Raw genomic sequence first — 17,575 nt, 5'->3', positions numbered from 1 at the left:
TTTGTGACAGAGTATACTCATAGCTAAGTTAATGAATTATTATAAGAAGAGTGCAACACGATCACATTATCAAAGCCTCTCCTTCCGGAGAGTTACTACAATTTGTTCCTAGAGCCTGTCCAGTTAAGACTATTGTCCTTCCCCGAGGGAATAGCCCAAACAATCTTAGAACAGGTGAGTAGTATAAACTATTAGTCAATACAAACTCAAACCTCTGACTGACGCTTTCTGAACTCAAAATCGCTTCTTATAAAAGAAATTTTGACCCCTTGACCCTCTTGACTCCCTGTACCCTCATTGACCTCTACAGTAAATCTTATGGAGTAGTATGGCCCTGGTGTCAGGTGACATTGTGCGTTTAAACATCTGGTTGGCATGCCAACTTAGCAAAAAGGGCATTCTCGCGCTTGAGAGATAATAGTCAGAACTGCATCTTACTTATAGCTAAGCCTATAGCATGTCCCTGGGGCCTCATGCTATTATATTTATTGTATCATAATCATAGAGATTAGGCGGAATGAGATTTAGGCGGAATGACAGGCTGATCGCGGACCATAAATTGTATGTAATAGTAGATATGGAAATTGAATTTATATAATCCTAAATACTGCACGTAAAGCATAAGAACCAAATTCAGAGTTATAATGTAGAGTCTTTTTAAATTAATTAAAGTATAATAAGTAAACTTAAATTCAATTGAGATAAATCCTTCTACTTTTAGTTTTTTATATCTTTAAACAATCTATTAGAACCGTATAAACATGAACAGAGACCTGAAATGCGTCCGGGGTAAGCAAAACAGCAGTGTATAGAACAATATTTTGTCCTGCGTTACAACATACTAACTGGTTTAAAGCAACCCCTCGAGTAACAGTTTGTGGAATGTGATTGGAACTTTTTTGTTCGCCCTTTGTTTGTGAATCTCTATCGATACTCTGTAGATTTATTGGCAACATCTTCCGTATTTTTTCAACTGGCACTTGTTAATATTGCAGATCAAGGAGACTTGAGGACAGCAGTTTTTACACAAACATACCTGCTCAAAACATTCTTCATCCAGCTAATTGACAAACAATGAGTATGACCAATTCCCTGAAAACCAACAGTGTGTTAACCTTAAGAACAACAGTCCCTTCCATAGACCGTAATATATAAAACTTCTGAAGATCAACCCCTCAGAGCAAGTTTGCTCTCCTTGATAATGTTTTTTTGACGCCATTAAATAATTTATTTTGTCCATGCCAGAGATCATAATATACACTTTGATAATACCCACAGGGGTTGATACAAATTCGATACAAGCCACTACAAATCGATACAATTCGATACAATCCAATCCAATTCGATACAATACAATACCGAATCGATGCAATTGAATAAAAATCGTTAGGGAACAGTAATAGTATCACTATCCTAGTATCAAATTTAACTCATTCCACTGGCGCAATACAGAAAAACGGTATTTTATTTGTTGATGTAACGGTCACCGGTATTTAGCTCTATGAATAATCAACCTTGAACAACTTCATAATGAGAGGACATGTTCTAAATAACCGAAAAAGGCTCACGCAAAATGTCAAACGGTCCATTACATTTTACAGTAAAGAATTTCGGAGAGTATCAGTTAATATCCCAGCAATGTTAATCCATGATGCATATATCTCCTCCATTACATGACTTGCAGTTGGGAATAAGAATATGTACTTTCATCAACCAAGAATCAATATACCTTAGGAGTTTAGGAATAGACCAACAAATTTGGTTCACATAAATTTGGTTACCATAATTTTAAGTCACAAATTTTCGCAAATATTTAGCTCACAAACAATTATGGTCACATTTTTCGACTTATCGAACATTTTCCATCCGATCATTCGATTTTTCCATTATTTAGCTATATTTCTCCCTTCCCCCCGGAGTATCGCATATAAAGTTCAGACTTTGATAGTTTAACGTTAGCGGCATATTGATGAAAATGATTCGTTGCAATACATAAATAAAACAATTAATTTGTACAAGAAAATGCTATTTATCAATTAGTAATGACCCGTCTGAGCATTACAGATATAAGCGTGCAATGCATAACTCATGAATTTTCACTAACACCAGATCAAGAGCAGTGACTCTGTACCACACTAAGTTCTTCAGTACGCTGTTCGGTTTAATTTTCACCTATTATCGGACTTTACCATTTCTGTCGGTACACGTAGTTTCTGTCGTATGATCCTTCAGCCGAATTCAACAGAACATATTGGGATGGATCGATTAAAAAATGTAATTGACCAAATGTAATGTCCAAGAAGATGCTCTAATGTGCAAAGGACTTTGGTTTACAATTTTTGTGCTTCGTAGTTTCGCAATTGTCTTTCCTCCCAACAAAGTAGTTTCAGCAGTAATGGGACGGTGGATGTCCGAATTATAATTAATTATGAGACAATGTAAGCTCATAATATTTTATGCATAAATCAATATGCTAATATGCCTACTGAAATTTTTTGTCTCTATAAAATTAGTCGTCCGAAAAATTTAGTCAAAACTTTGACTAAATTTATGTTCGACTAAATTAGTCTTCCATAAGGTAAAACGAACATGACAGTGATTTCTCGACTGAATGTTAAAAATACTGATAACATATGAATAAGCATTAGTCTAATCGTGTAGAAAAGAATATTTAAATGTAGAATTTCAACAAATTTTTTGTTCTTTTTGTTCCGTTTTTGGTCCGCCCTAATTTTTTTCCCTTCATGAAAATCAAGGGTCCCCGCACGACAGAAGACGACAAAAAAAACATGACCCCCCCTCCCGCAGTATCGTATCCTATTATCAATACTCTTTAAAAAAACACCATACCCGTCCCGCAGCAATGACGAAATATTTTGTTTTCATACTATGCTAGGACTGATCGCTCTGATTCAGTGTCCACCCCGGGTTTTGGTCGCTGATGGAATAACGCCAACTCAACCCGCGAGAGTTTAAGAAGACTATCAGCTGAAATCCTCCGAGAAAACGTGAAGAATTTGTTGTTTTTGGAAGACGATCAGCTATCAGCCTCTGATCCCATCTATGGGAAGACCTATCACTGATTCCTCAGGATTACGCCCGACGTGAAGATTCACCGTAAACGGTGAGGATTCCCATGACACGTTCAGCGCAAGATTGGAACGATCACTCCATAAGACGATCAGCTTAGAAAGACGATCCAGAAGACCGATCAAAAGACGATCAGCTCCAGAATTAGCGCAGAATTAGTTTTTTGGTATTTAGAGTATAATTGTAAAGTATTTAAAGTATCTTTTATAGATCAAATTGGCTTCACCGAATCTTTAAAACTTGTAAGAGTTGTTAGTTCTCTTTTCGGCTATAGAAGCGATGTTAACCTTATTCTTATTGTTATTATACATACTATTACTGATACAATACTTATAATTAACCAAGTCTTTAAAAACCATATGTTTATGATAATCGTCCTTAAAAGAAATGTATTTGTTTTGTTTTTGTATAAATTGACCATAGTTTTAAAAAGTTACATTGACAACTGAGTTTTTATTTCTCTTAGAGGTGCAAAATATGCAATTTAATTTAAAATATCAAAAATAAAACATCTCCTATCTATTACATTTTATCGAGGTACATGATTAACTTACTTACTTGATACTTGATAAGGTCTCCCACAATCATTCGAGTGCCTGCCACCAAGGACTTGCCGGCTTTTCGTATCATATCTCACCAGTGCTTTTCGTTTCCAGGCCAAACTCACGGACCTTATCAGAAATAAAAAAAAAAATGTCTGGATCCCTGTGAATGTTACTGGCGTCTTCTAGGACACAGTTCGCCATTCTTTCTTGGCCGCCCACGTGATCTTCGGCCGTGAGCATGTTGTCCAATCAAATATAGACTTTGGTAGCCTGGTTGTCCGGCATCAGAAACATGTCCAAACACGAAGACGGTTGGCACTGATGTATATAATAACCGGGTTTATACTCTTGCCCGCTCCACTCTTGAACATGCTCGTCCCGTGGAACCACTTAATTCGAAGCTTCTCCTCAAACAGTTTTGTGTATGAAAAACTTCGAAGCGATGTATGTTTTGCTTGAAGTATGTTTCCAGACTTCGCTCCCATAAAGTATATTGGTTAGATTCGCTTCAACATATATCCGTATTTGGTGTATTTTGGATATTGCGATTCTTCCAAATATTACCGAGCTGATTGAATGCCTTAGGCTTTCTGGATCCGTGCAGACAATCCGGTCCCAATAGTCCCCATCACTTGATATAACTACCAAGTTAAGTGAAGTTGCTTACTTGCTGATAGCCGTGTCTCCTATGTAATGTCCGCTGTTGATGCTTCATTATATGGCCTCTGTGATGTGAATCCTAGCCGATGGCCATAACCTCAGTTTTCTTTCGCATTGATTCTGAGGCCAGCCTGAGCGCATACATGCCAAAAAAGATCATCGTCTCCTGGAACCGTCCTTGTGTTGTCCATGATTAGCCCAAATCATCTGCATAGTCAGTATCCCAGGACGAGTTGTATCCGACCAGAGACTGGTGGTAGCTCTCTGCAGCACTGCCCCGTGTGACAACACTTTTGTATCCTCACCCGCTGCGCAGCATTGATGCAGCGCATACATAGATTAAAAGGATAAATAATAGTTTAGTCTTAGAAACTATTATCTTATCTATGTACCATGATAAGAGTACAGTGCAGCACAAATAACTACGATACTACTATATATATGACATGTAGAACAAGTAAGTTAAACAATAAAAAAGGAATTTATAACTAAATACGGTAACCATTCAGGCCATCTTTACTGGGCGCGCGCGCTCAGCCGTCATTCCGCCAATCTTTTGTTCAAATTATGTTTATGAACATAATAGCCCTATAACCCATATCTCACAGCTCCTCCGACTCAATTCACTAACATTAACATTCTTGGAGGGGTTAAGGCGTAATAAATATAATAAAATGAAAGAAATAAATAGATCGATTTTTTATCCCTCTTATAATAGGTAGTGTGCGCCATCGTCAGCGAGCCGCGCTTGCCGACTGTGGTTCTGAGGATGGTTTTTAGCGCTAATTTCGCCAGCACATTGTCAACAACAATAGATTATTAATTATTCTTCCCGACCACCGATTGCAACAAAAATGGAAAGCTACTCATAACTACAAGGAAAGTGTCCCCGTGGGGGCCGCGGCGCCCGGGCCGGAACACGGCGGCGCCGCGGCCCCCCCGACCGGTCCGTCCCGGAGAACACGCCGCCCCGCGGCGTCGCCTCCCCCGGTCCGGGTGGGAAAGGTTAAAGCATATCAACCATCAACATTATGTTACAGCTAAAAAAGCAGCGTATTATGCCCCATTTTGATCACTAAACAACTCCGATATCCACCAAATTTTTCGGACAGATGTGAAAGCCCTAGTGGAAGGTCTCGCCAATTTTCCAGAATGGTGCTCATCAATTGAACGACGAAATATCCAAATAATACTACAAAAATCAACGAATTTGGTCAATTTGGTCAAATACGCAACTTTTTACAGCTAAAATTTGGCTCCAATAAGCCGCGCACCATCAAATATGGCACCTAGGCGATACTCACTGATCTTTTCAAAAAGGTATGACAAATTTTGTATTGTGAAAATCTCACAGTCTCTAGAAAACAATGTACAAAAATTTTTAAAAATCGAGCAAGTTTTATTTTTTATGGTGCAAGCCCCCTACTTATAATTTATATCACAGTCGGCACGCGCGCACACTGTCGATGGCGCACAACGCTAAATAGGTCTTTCCAGGACCAGCTATAGAACGGGTTTAAATAGTCACGTTACATCGAGTGTATAGTGATTAATTATCATCCTCACAACTGCCGCTTCACTGTAGCGTCTCCAGACGCTACAGGGGCCGCGCACTTCGTGCTCGGCGGTCATACAACCGTAAGACAATGGGGGGTCGCAACGTGATACAAGGTAAGACTATGGACTGGCTACACTCTTCACTTTATCTTTGTTTCTATTTAGTGGAACTGGTGGTACTGGCACGGTTTGTAAACCAAATAAGCTGCGAAAATAACAAAACATCGTAATTTTAAAACTTATTAAAAATAATGAAATATCTCATCTTATAAAATTACAAAAAGTGTATATATACAAAACAAGATTAGCAACGCATCAACTCTCGAGATTGTTCCCTAAAAGGGCCCCCGACAGTTTAAAACCAACTTCGATCGATGTATTTTCGACGCTGATTCCGAATCACCACCCCCAAGACACAGGGTAAAAATGCTTCCGCTACGATATATAGGCGAAAACAAACTGTCTCGATCACGTGATATGACCGTATAAGGAAGTTAGCTCTACTTTCTCGTAGGGTTAGGTTTTCAGCATGTGCTTTTGTTAGGATTGGGTTTAGGTTAGGTTTGGTATCCGAAAAAGAGGGGTAGGGTTTCGAATAGTGTAGGGGGTGCACCATAAGAAAAAAACTTGCTCGGGATTTTAAAATTTTTGTACCATTGTTTTCTAGAGACTGTGAGAATTTTCACAAACCAAATTTTGTCATACATTTTTGGAAAGATTCATTGAGTTTCGCCTAGTTGCGATATTTGATGGAGCGCGGCTTTTGAGGCAAAATAGCTGTAAAAGTCGCGTAATTTGACAAATTTGACCAAATTCGTTGATTTTTGCGTATTATTTGGATTATCTTCATTTCCATTGAATTGAGATCATTCTGAAAATTGGGCCGACGACCTTCCAAAAGGGCATACAACAACTGTCCGAAAATTTGGTGGAAATCAGAAGATGATATAGAGATCAAATGGTGCAAAAAAAGCTGCTTTTAGCTGTAACATAATGTCTGATGGTTGGAATATGCCTTTAAACTTTCGGAAACTTTCCTTGTAAAACAATGAGTAAGCTTACCTATTTGTATGCAATCGGAGTCGGGAAGGATACTTAATATCTATATGTTTTTAAGAAAATAGAGCTGGCCGAAATTTAACGCTAAAAAACCATCCTCCAGTCGGCACCGCGGCTCACCTGTCGATGGCGCACTACCTACTACAATGCAATTAAACAAGTAATATGTAGGTTTATAACCTACCATGCGCTCGGCCGAGTTGGAACTCGGTCGACGAGTGGAAACAGATATTTTACGGTATCACTCCACCCCGTTAACCTTCTCGTACACCGTAGGCGGGGTGTTTTGTCTTGAATTACGGTTGTATTACGGAGGGGTAAAAATTTCCAAAATATTGATTACGTAATATGTGAACAAACCACTAACTCGTTTAAATTTCTTCGAAATATCCCGAGGCAATTGCTAGAAAGTAGCGCGCCGCGGGTTGTTATGTTTAGTCCATTAACAAGGACAACTGATCACGTACGCGTATTATTAATTGTTAAACGGAGCCTTGTTTGAGACGGGTACACTCGAAAGAGGTATACAAGTTACAGCGTGCATCAAACATGACAGATTGCATTGTAACTCGATGCACCATTTCCTTACCTGGGTACCTCAGGCTATTACATATTATTTCATAAACATAGAGATTAGGCGGAATTTACAGGCTGAGCTCGCCACAGTAACTGCAAGTAATTTATGTTAATGTAATAGTCCGCCATGAGGTTTCACTAACTGTAATAACGAAAATTCACGCGTGTAGGCATGCATTAGCAGGATAACGTCGAGCTGTATATATGAGCTTTTTTAGCATTGATTGACGTTGTCAACCTTTCCAGATCGATGCTTCAGTCTGTGCTGTCGCAGAGCAACGATCTTTAAACTACTCGGTGGTATTTTACGCGGCGTAGTTTGCGCGAGCGCGCGCGTCGAAGTCCTCCAACTTGTGGCTTCTTACTATTGTCGCTCGCGCCAAAAAAATCACGTGACTGTTCGTTTTTGGATGGATTTGGCAGCTACTAAAACGACGTTTTACACAACCCTATCCCAACCACCTAACCCTAACCATAACCCGAAGCTAACCATAACCCTTACCACTACCGGCCCAAACCCAACCCGGCCGCGCCGTTCCCCTAAACAATCGAATTCGGTATTTTTACTACCTGACACGTGACCAAAACGGTATTTTTGCCCATAACTCTCCAGGGAAAACATTTTAACCCGTACGTCATGGGGGGTGCATCGAATCAGCAACCAAAAATACACCGTTATAAGTAACTTTCATGCCAAAGGGCCTTTTTCACAAGAAATTTCCTTAAAATTTGTGCGAGCGATTTAGTAGGAGCGCCAACTGTCATGCAAGAGTGTGAATAAGACGAAAAATAGGAATTTATTGCTTGAAATGCCGATAACCCGGACCGAAAATATTGGAATATTTTGAAGTTTGTTTCTATTTTAGTAATTGTGAGTTATTCAGGCCTTTATGTTTTTGTAATTTGTTAATGTGTCGAGTTTTAAGTTTTTTAATCGCATTTTTTGTCGGATGCTTGTATCCGTGTGACCCCCACGGTGCTTCACTAAGTAGCGTCTTCACTGTAGTAGCGTCTTTCACTATGGAAGCGTCTTCGACCTACAGTGGTAGCCTGCGCACTGTCGTGCGCGGCGGGTCCATACAACGTAATGACAACGAGATTCTATGAAAATAAATATAGAAAAGAGTCGAATATTTTATTGATAAGATCAATTATGTCTGATTATAAGAAATAATAGTAATATTCGTATGTAATTCCAGTTCCAGATTCGTATAATCGTGTTTTAGTTCGTTTTTTTTATTTACGAGTTAATTGCTGAGGTCAATGTCAGGAGTATATTATATATTATTTCGTCCTCGTCATTTGTTATTTAAGTTGTATTTATCATTTTACATTGCAAAAAATGTGGTCCCAGGTAAAAGCATAATAATATATCTTGCGTATATAATAATGTTTGTAGCTAAATTTAGGCAGTGCGCCATCGACAATAAAGTACGCGCGCGCTGACCATTGAATGGTTTTTTAGCTCTATATATCGTCCAACGCACATATTGTTGAAAGCAATCGAAAATTATAATACTTCCCTATAACAATTTGTTGAAATTGGTCAGCGTACTTAAACACTTATATTCTACTGAACTAATTTAGGTTTTGAGCAATTTGGATTGTCAGGAAATGTTAGTTATCAACGAATTATACCTAATTTTTTCTGAATGTCATTTTTAGACCTCTTAATCAAGGCCAATCTCTCCCAACTAAATTATGAACGGTAGTTAAGTATATTGGAAGAGTTCGACAAATTATCAGCATGATTCATGTTTCCATGAACCGAAGATATGACAGAATAATAGCTAACAAAAATCAACGAATTTTTCGTCAATTCGGCTACTTTGTACACTAATTTTGCTCCAAAAAGCCGCCCCCACAAATATGGCACCTAGGCGAAACTCATCTGATCATTCCAAAAAGGTATACTAAATTTGGTACTGTGAAAATTGCTCACAGTCTCTAGAAAACACTGGTAGCAAAAATTTTGAAAATTCCGAGCAAGTTATTTATCGTTGCACCGCGTACTAATTTAGGGAGCTAAACTACTTTGCCGGAGTTTGTTTCTTTAGTATTTTATCTCAATCATTTACTCCGTTCATGGGGACGCTTTTAAGTATATTATTTTGAGCTAGAATTATAACCTCGTACTGTGATTTTTTTTTAGAACAAAGAATTCTGTGTTGCAAGGTAATTTTGAAGCTCGGTAGGAGTAGAAAGTACTTATAGTGTTAGCATTTGAAAATGGCGCGCTGTGCTGCGTTGGCATTTATATTTTAGCGGGGTTTTGAAGAAATTTTAATATGAACGTTAATGTTTTCTCTGTAATATAGTTCTGAACAAGTTCGTCTCGATAGGGTACTCAAGGTGATAATCTGAAGACATCTGCTCCAACGGGTTGTTGAGCGAAAATACAGGGACTATTTCTAATATTTCGGTCAGTTTCGGTCTTGATAGGTCACTGCCGGTGATAATCTAAAGACAGCTGCAGCTCCAACGGGGTTTGTTGAGTCGTATTTGTGGTACAAGTTTTATTGTTTGGTAGATTTGTCCGGGTGATTTTAGGTCACTGCCGTGTGATAATCTGAAGACAGCTTAGCTCCAACAGTTGTTGAGCGTATTGTGGGTACAAGTTTATTGTTTGATTGCTTCGTCAGATAGTCACTGCGGGTGATAATCTGAAGACAGCTGGAGCTGGGGCCAACAGCTAGATTGGAACTGTATTTAAAATTATTTCAATGAATTCGTCCAGATAGGTCACAGTGCGGGTGATAATCTGAAGATAGCATCTATAACTCAAACTGTGTTGTTTGACTGTATTTTAATATTTTAATGGATCCGTCCAGATAGGGGTCACTGCGGTGATAATCTGAAGAACAGCTATAACTCAAAACGGGTTGTTGACTGTCATTTAATTATTTAATGGATTCGTTCGTTCGCATATAGGTCACTGCTGGTTGATAAAAACCTGACGACAGCTTGTAGCTCAGACAGAGGATCTTGCGAGCGTAATTTTGTGTAATTTAATATGTGCAATCTTGTAGAGAAATTGGGGCTAGCAATGCAGAAAAGAAACCGGGAATGTTATTACTGTTCACGAGTACCTTTCTCGCTCTTTCGAGACAGAAATACTTTCTAACCGTGTTTACCTTTTCTAGCAATTGACAAGCAAAGAAGGATAACCGATTGGACTGGGGAGCGAGTGTGAACATTGCAGCACACTACCGTCCAATCGTAAGTATTTATAATGTTTTAGTTATTAGGTATTTAGTTGGGAATTGGTTTTAATTTGTGTAAAGTTATCTATTATGTAATAGAAGTAATTTTGTTTTACAGGTTTTGTACTTACGACAAATACGGGTATTTATTAGTTCAACTAGAGGCCATCTAACAATCCTTACAGGATCGTAGATGAGCTTATATTAGGTCCAGATTACAGTTTGGTCACTGTTCTAGTTATATTTAATAAGGCAGTCCAAAAAAAATATTCACGTGTAAGTTGCTTGTAGGGATATAACATACCAAGACACGCCCGAGTGGACTCGTCCGGACGGTCCTCTATGGACGACTATTGTTCTTAAAGTTAACAACAGTTGGTAATGGACACTTTATTTCGGAATTTGTCAGTATCATTGTTTTCCCATTAGCTGGTATGAAGAACTTTTTGAGCAGGTATTGTTTGTGTAAGACTGCTGTCCTCAAGTCTCTCTCTGATCTGCAACTATTTAACAATTGCCAGTTTGAAACAATAGAAATGTTGCCAATAAATCCCTACAGAGTATCGATTGATATATCACAAACAAGGGGAATCAAAAAACTGTAAAATTTAGCAGCTTTGCCATCAAGTCATAGTAAAAGTGCGGATCTAAAGGTGCAGCTCTGTGGAACGGGCGAGTGACAGCTAAATAATCGGCGAAGACCTCTGAATTATCATGCGAACTCTACCCGACTCTTTAAAACAATTTTCTAAAGTCAACTGAAATCCTCAAATTATATTAATCGTCAATGTTTCTGGTACTCCTGTTTTGCGTGATCTCAGAATGTTGGAGCCGTTTAATGTCCGTTCAATTATTGCGATTCCAAGTTCCAATCACATAAATTCACATACCACAACAAGTTACTCGAGAGGGTTGCTTTAACCAGTAGTTATTTTTAACGCAAGGACAAACAGTGTAACCTATTGCATTTTATTAATACAACCCCTTTTTTAATGTTTGGGGGGGTTATTTTTTTTTTTTTTGCTTACCCCGACGCAACTGTCATTTCAGTCTCTGTTATACGGGTATAACTATTGATAAAAGATATAAAAACTAGAAGGATTTTATTCATTGAATTTAAGAGTACTTATACTTAAAATTCATTTAAAAACGACTCGACCTTAAAACTCTGAATTGGTCCTATAGTGCACTGTGGCATTTATTAAAGACATTGCTTGGTTTACTTTGGGATTTTGAACTTTTGATTCAAATTCATTTCCATATCTACTACATACTATACACATAAAGCCAGATGCTCACTAGCTCTACATCTAGTATCGAGTTCTGCCTAGCCAATAGTAATTAAGCGAATATTGATCTACCAAACATTTTATTATATTTCATGATGTCAGTTCCTTTCATTTGTCAAGTAATTTTTTCCATTTAAAATATTGTTGGTGTTATTGTTTACACAATTTATTGTTACTGAAATGTTATTAACAGCATTATATTTGAGTCATGTAACATATTTTCATGTTTACTGTTACTGACTCAAATGTGCTCAATCAGATGTTTGTTTTAAACAGAGTGATTTTATACTCCAGTACTATACGTATTGAAAGAGTGTTACAACGATATTTTTTCATAACTAAAACAATAAAGTGATTTTCATCCTTTTTATGTTTATTAAAAAAATGTGTAAGATTATTCTTTGTACCTTAACAGAGGATTTAAAGTTTGACATTTGAGAAAGGACCATGGGTCATTAACCATTCCTGCAGAATGCCTGTTTGTGGAGAAATTGTAAATCAAAAGTACAATTTTTGTCCGTTTTTGTCCGTGCGGTACCCTATTTTCTGAAGACAAAATTGTAACTTTTGATTTAAATTGTCTCCACAATTTGTAACAGACTATCTGCTGGAAATGGTAGCACGGTCAGTGGCGTAACGAAGGCCCGCTGCCCCGCTGTGCGCAAAAACGTCGATTTGAATTGGGGAAATTTTGGAAAACTTAAAACTGAGGACTACTACTGCAAAACAGCACTATTTGCTCAGAAAACACACATTTTTTAGGGAGATTTTTCGGCGTATCCTCCTAAAATCACCTAATTTGTCCAATTTTAGGATGGTCGGCCAAAAGGAGAGGGGGCGCCCACAGGAGGCGCATTTTCGCGGGTGGCGCCAAATGCAACGTTACGCACTGACAACTGAGCACTCAGATGAAGAGCTATAGTGAGCATCTGCATATAAGTCTATTATATAACGTTGAGAAATCTATGTCTATTTACTCAAAGTTTAGTTGGTTCAGATAGATGAATAGTTACTTAATTGAGTAATTGATTGGCCTAACAGATCCTTGGACCTTCATAGTTAATTCCCCAGTTCAGTAAGTAATACCCTAGGACTGTACAAGTTCAGATACTGCTATTGCAGGCGGTCTCTAAGTATGATGCCAAAGTTTGGACAATTGAGATACTCATAGTTAAGGATAATGATTATTAAAATGAAGAAGTACAACACATATCACATGATCAAAGCTCTCCTTCCGAGGTAGTTACTCCAAATTTGTTCCTAGAGCTGATCCAGTTAAAGACAATGTCTCTCCCCGAGGGAAGAGCCAAACAATCTTAGAACAGGTGGAGTATTAATGAACTATTAGACAATACAAAAACAAACACTACTGGACGTCTTTCTTGAACTCAGAAATCGCTCCTTAATATGAAAATTGACTCCCATTTACCCTCTTGACTCCCTTGACCCTCTGACTACTCTACAAGTCATCTTTTGGATAAAAGCTCCTTGTGTCCAGGTTACATTGTGTGCGTTAAATCATCTGGTTGTCATGCCAACTTTAGCAAAAAGGGCATTCTCGCGATTGAGAGATAATAGTAAGAACTGCTTCTTACATATAGCTATGCCTATAGCATGTCACCTGGGGAACCTCAGCTATTATATTTATGTTCATAATCATAGAATTATGGCGGGAATGAGATTAGGCGGAATGACAGGCTGAGCGCGGCCCAGTTAAAATGTATGTTATAGTAGATATGAAATTGAATATTATAGAATCCTAATTACTGCACTATAGTCATATAACCATATCAATTTTAATAATGATAGTCTTTTTAAATTAATTTAAGTATCATTAGTAACTTAAATTCAATGAATAAATCCTCTACTTTGAGTTTTTATATCTTAATCAATATTAAAGCCGGTATACCATGAACAGAGATCCTGAAAGTGGCGTCGGGTAAGCAAAACCACACAGTGATAGGTACAATAGTTTCCTGCGTGAACAACATACTTACTGGGTTAAAGCACCCCTCGAGTAACAGTATGTGGTATGTGATTGGAACATTTGTTGTTCCCCTTTGTTTGTGAACTCAATCGATACTCTGTATATTTATTGGCAACATCTTCTATTGTTTCAACTGGCACTTGTTAAATTCCGTTGGCAGATCAGATGGAGGACATGAGGACAGCAGTTTTACACAAACATACCTGCTCAAAACAATCTTCATACCAGCTAATGGACAACAAATGATATGACCAATTCCTGAAATAACCACAGTTGTTAACCTTAGAACAACATCTTCCATAGACCGTATATAGATAGTCTTCTTGATGATCAACCCCGCCAGTGCTAGTTGGCTTCTCCTTGATCAATGTTTTTGACGTTATTAAAATAATATTTGTCCTGGCCAAGATCAAATATGACACTTTGATAATAAACCCCAGGGTTGATACAATATCCTATAACAATCCATACAATCTATACAATTCGATACAATCCAAATACAATTTCGATACAATACAATACGAAACGATGCAATTGAATAAAAATCGTTAGTGAACATAATATTCTCACTCATCAGTAAATCAAATTTACTCATTCACTGTCGCAATTACAGAAGAAAAGTATTTTAATGGTTGATGAACGGTCAACGGTTTTTAGCTCATGAATAAATCAAACTTAACAAGCTCTCAAATGAGAGGAACCAGGGTCTAAAAATTATACCAAAAAGGCTCGAAGCAAAATGTCAACGGTCCATTACATTACATTAAAGAATTTCGGAGATATCATTAAAAGTCAGCAATGATTAATCAAGGGATGCATAATAACGCCTCCATTTCATGGGGACAACTGCAGTTGGAATAAAGAATTGTACTTCACCAATAATCAAAATACCTTAGGAGTTAGATATGACGAACAAATTTGGTTGCACAATAAAATTGAGATACCCTAATTTTAGTCACAAATTTCGCAAAATTTTTAGTCTACAACAATTATGGTCACATTTTTTCGACTTTTCGAAACCATGTTCCATTCCGTTCATTCGATTTATTCCGATTATTTAGCTAGTTATTACCCCCCGAATCGCATATAAAGTCATAACTTTATAGTTTAACGTTAGGCAAATTGATGAAATGATCGTTGCATTAAATAAATAAAACAAATAATGTGTATAAAAATAACATTCTATTTAGCAATTCGGTAATGACCCGTCTGAGCATTAACAGGATGAACTGCAATGCATTACTCAGGAATTTCAATACAACCAGATCAGATACAGTGACTCTGTACCACTAAGTTCTTCAGTACGCCAGATCGGTTTATTTTTTCACCCTATTCGACTTAACCATTTCTTTCTGTCGTACACGTAGTTTATTCTCATGAACCTCAGCCGATTCAACAGAACATATATGGGATGGATCGATTAAAAATGTATTGTCCAATGTAATGTCCAAGAAGATCTCTAATGTGCAAATAGGAACTTTGGTACAATGTTTGTGCTTCGAAGTTTCGTGCATTTGTCTTTCCTCCAACAAAGTAGTTCGAAGCGTCTGGACCGGTGATTGTCATTATATTAAATATAGACAATGTAAGCTCAATAATATTTATGTCATATATCAATATGCTAATATGCCTACTGAAGTTTGGTCTCCTTTAAAATTAGTCGCCGAAAAATTTAGCTCAAATCTTTTGACTAAATTTATGGTAACTAAATTTGTGCGTCCCTTAATGTAATACAACATGACAGGATATATCGACTGAATGTTAAAAATACTGATAACTGAGTAAGCATGAGTCCTAATTCGTGTAGAAAAGATGTATTAAATTTATTTCAACAATTTTTTGTTCGTTTTTGTCCGTTTTGTCCGCCTATTTTTGTCCGTCTTGAAAATATAGGGTACCGCCCGGAAACAAAAACGGACGAAAAAACATGACCCCCCTCCCCATAATCGTATCCTATTATCTTTATCTTTTAAAAAAACACCATATACCCGCAGCAATGACGAAAGTAATTTTGTTTTCTACTAGTGCAAGGACTGATCGCTCTGATTCAGTGTCATCCTTCCGGTTTTGGTCCTGATTGAATAACGCCAAACTTCAACCCTGCGAGAGTTTTAAGAAGACGATCAGAGGCAGATTCCGATGAAACGGTGAAGAATTTGTTGATTTTGAAGACGATCAGCTGATCAGCCTGAACCATCTATTGGAAACGAATCCGCTGATTCCCAGATAACGCCGACGGTGAAGATCCCCGTAAACGTAGAAGATTTCCCAGTACAAAGTACGATCAGTCGCACAGATTGGAAGACGATCACACCAGAAGACGATCAGCTCAAGAAGATCGTTCCAGAAGACGAATCAGAAAAGACGATCAGCTCCAGAATAAGCGTCAGAAAATAGTTTTTTGGTATTTAGAGTATAATTGTAAAGTATTTAAAGTAACTGTATAGATCAAATTGCTTCACCGAATCTGTTAACTTGTAGTTGTTAGTTTTTCTTTTCGCTATAAAGCGATTTTAACTTTTATTCTTATTTAATTATACGATACTATTTACTGATACTATACTTTTGTTTTAGTAACCGAAGCTATAAAAAACCAAATTTTATGATAATCTCTTAAAGAAATGTATTTGTTTTTTGTGTTTGTTTAAAATGACCATATTTAAAGTTACATTGAATACTGAGTTTTATTTCTCTTAGAGGTGCAAAATATTGCAATTTAATTTTAAGTATCAAAAATAAAACAAACTCCTATCTATGTACAATTATCGAGGAAACATAGATAACTTACTTACTTGATACTTGATAAGGTCCCTTCAATCATTTCGAGTTGGCCTGCACCAAGGAAATTGCCGCCTATGTCCGTATCATAACTCTCCGAGTTCTTTCGGTTTTCCTGCCAACTCTCGGACCTTAACAAATAAAATTCTGGAACTCCTGTGAATGTTACTGCTCTTCTAGGACACAGGTTCCGCCAATTCTTCGTTGCCGCCCACTGATCCTGTCGGCCGTGGAGCAGGTGTCCAATCAAATAGTTACTTTGGTAGCCTGGTGTCCGGCATTCAGGAAACATGTCCCAAACCGACGAAGACGGTTGGCATGAATGTAGGTTTATAACCGGGTTTTATTCTTGCCCGCTCCAACACCTTGAACATTGCTCGTCCGGTGGAAACCACTTAATTCGAAGATCTCCTCAACATATTTGATGAAGAAACTGTCGAACGTTGTAGTTGCTTTGAAGTCGTTGTTCTCATACTTCGCTTCCATAAGGAAGGTAACATTGTTAGATTCGCTGCAACATCTATCCGTATTTTGTGTTAGTTTGGATATTGCGATTCATCCAAATATTACCTGAGCTGATTGAGATGCACCTGAGGCTTTCCGGATCCGTGCAGACAAAGTCCGGTCATAGTCCCCACTTGATATAAGTCGACCCAAGGTAAGTGAAGTTGCTGACTTGCTGATAGCCGGTGTCTCTACTTTAATGTCCAACTGTGATGCTTAAGTATATGGCCTTCTGTGATGTATTCTTGCCGATGGCCAAACCTCTTCTGTTTTCTGCGCATTGATCTGAGGCCAGCCCTGAGCCGCACAGTAACATTCGTGGAGGGG

Source organism: Bolinopsis microptera, chromosome 10 (assembly GCF_026151205.1).
Source record: "Bolinopsis microptera isolate Bmic1 chromosome 10, MBARI_Bmic_1.0, whole genome shotgun sequence".
Taxonomy (NCBI): domain Eukaryota; kingdom Metazoa; phylum Ctenophora; class Tentaculata; order Lobata; family Bolinopsidae; genus Bolinopsis; species Bolinopsis microptera.
This window is presented reverse-complemented; position numbering follows the sequence as displayed.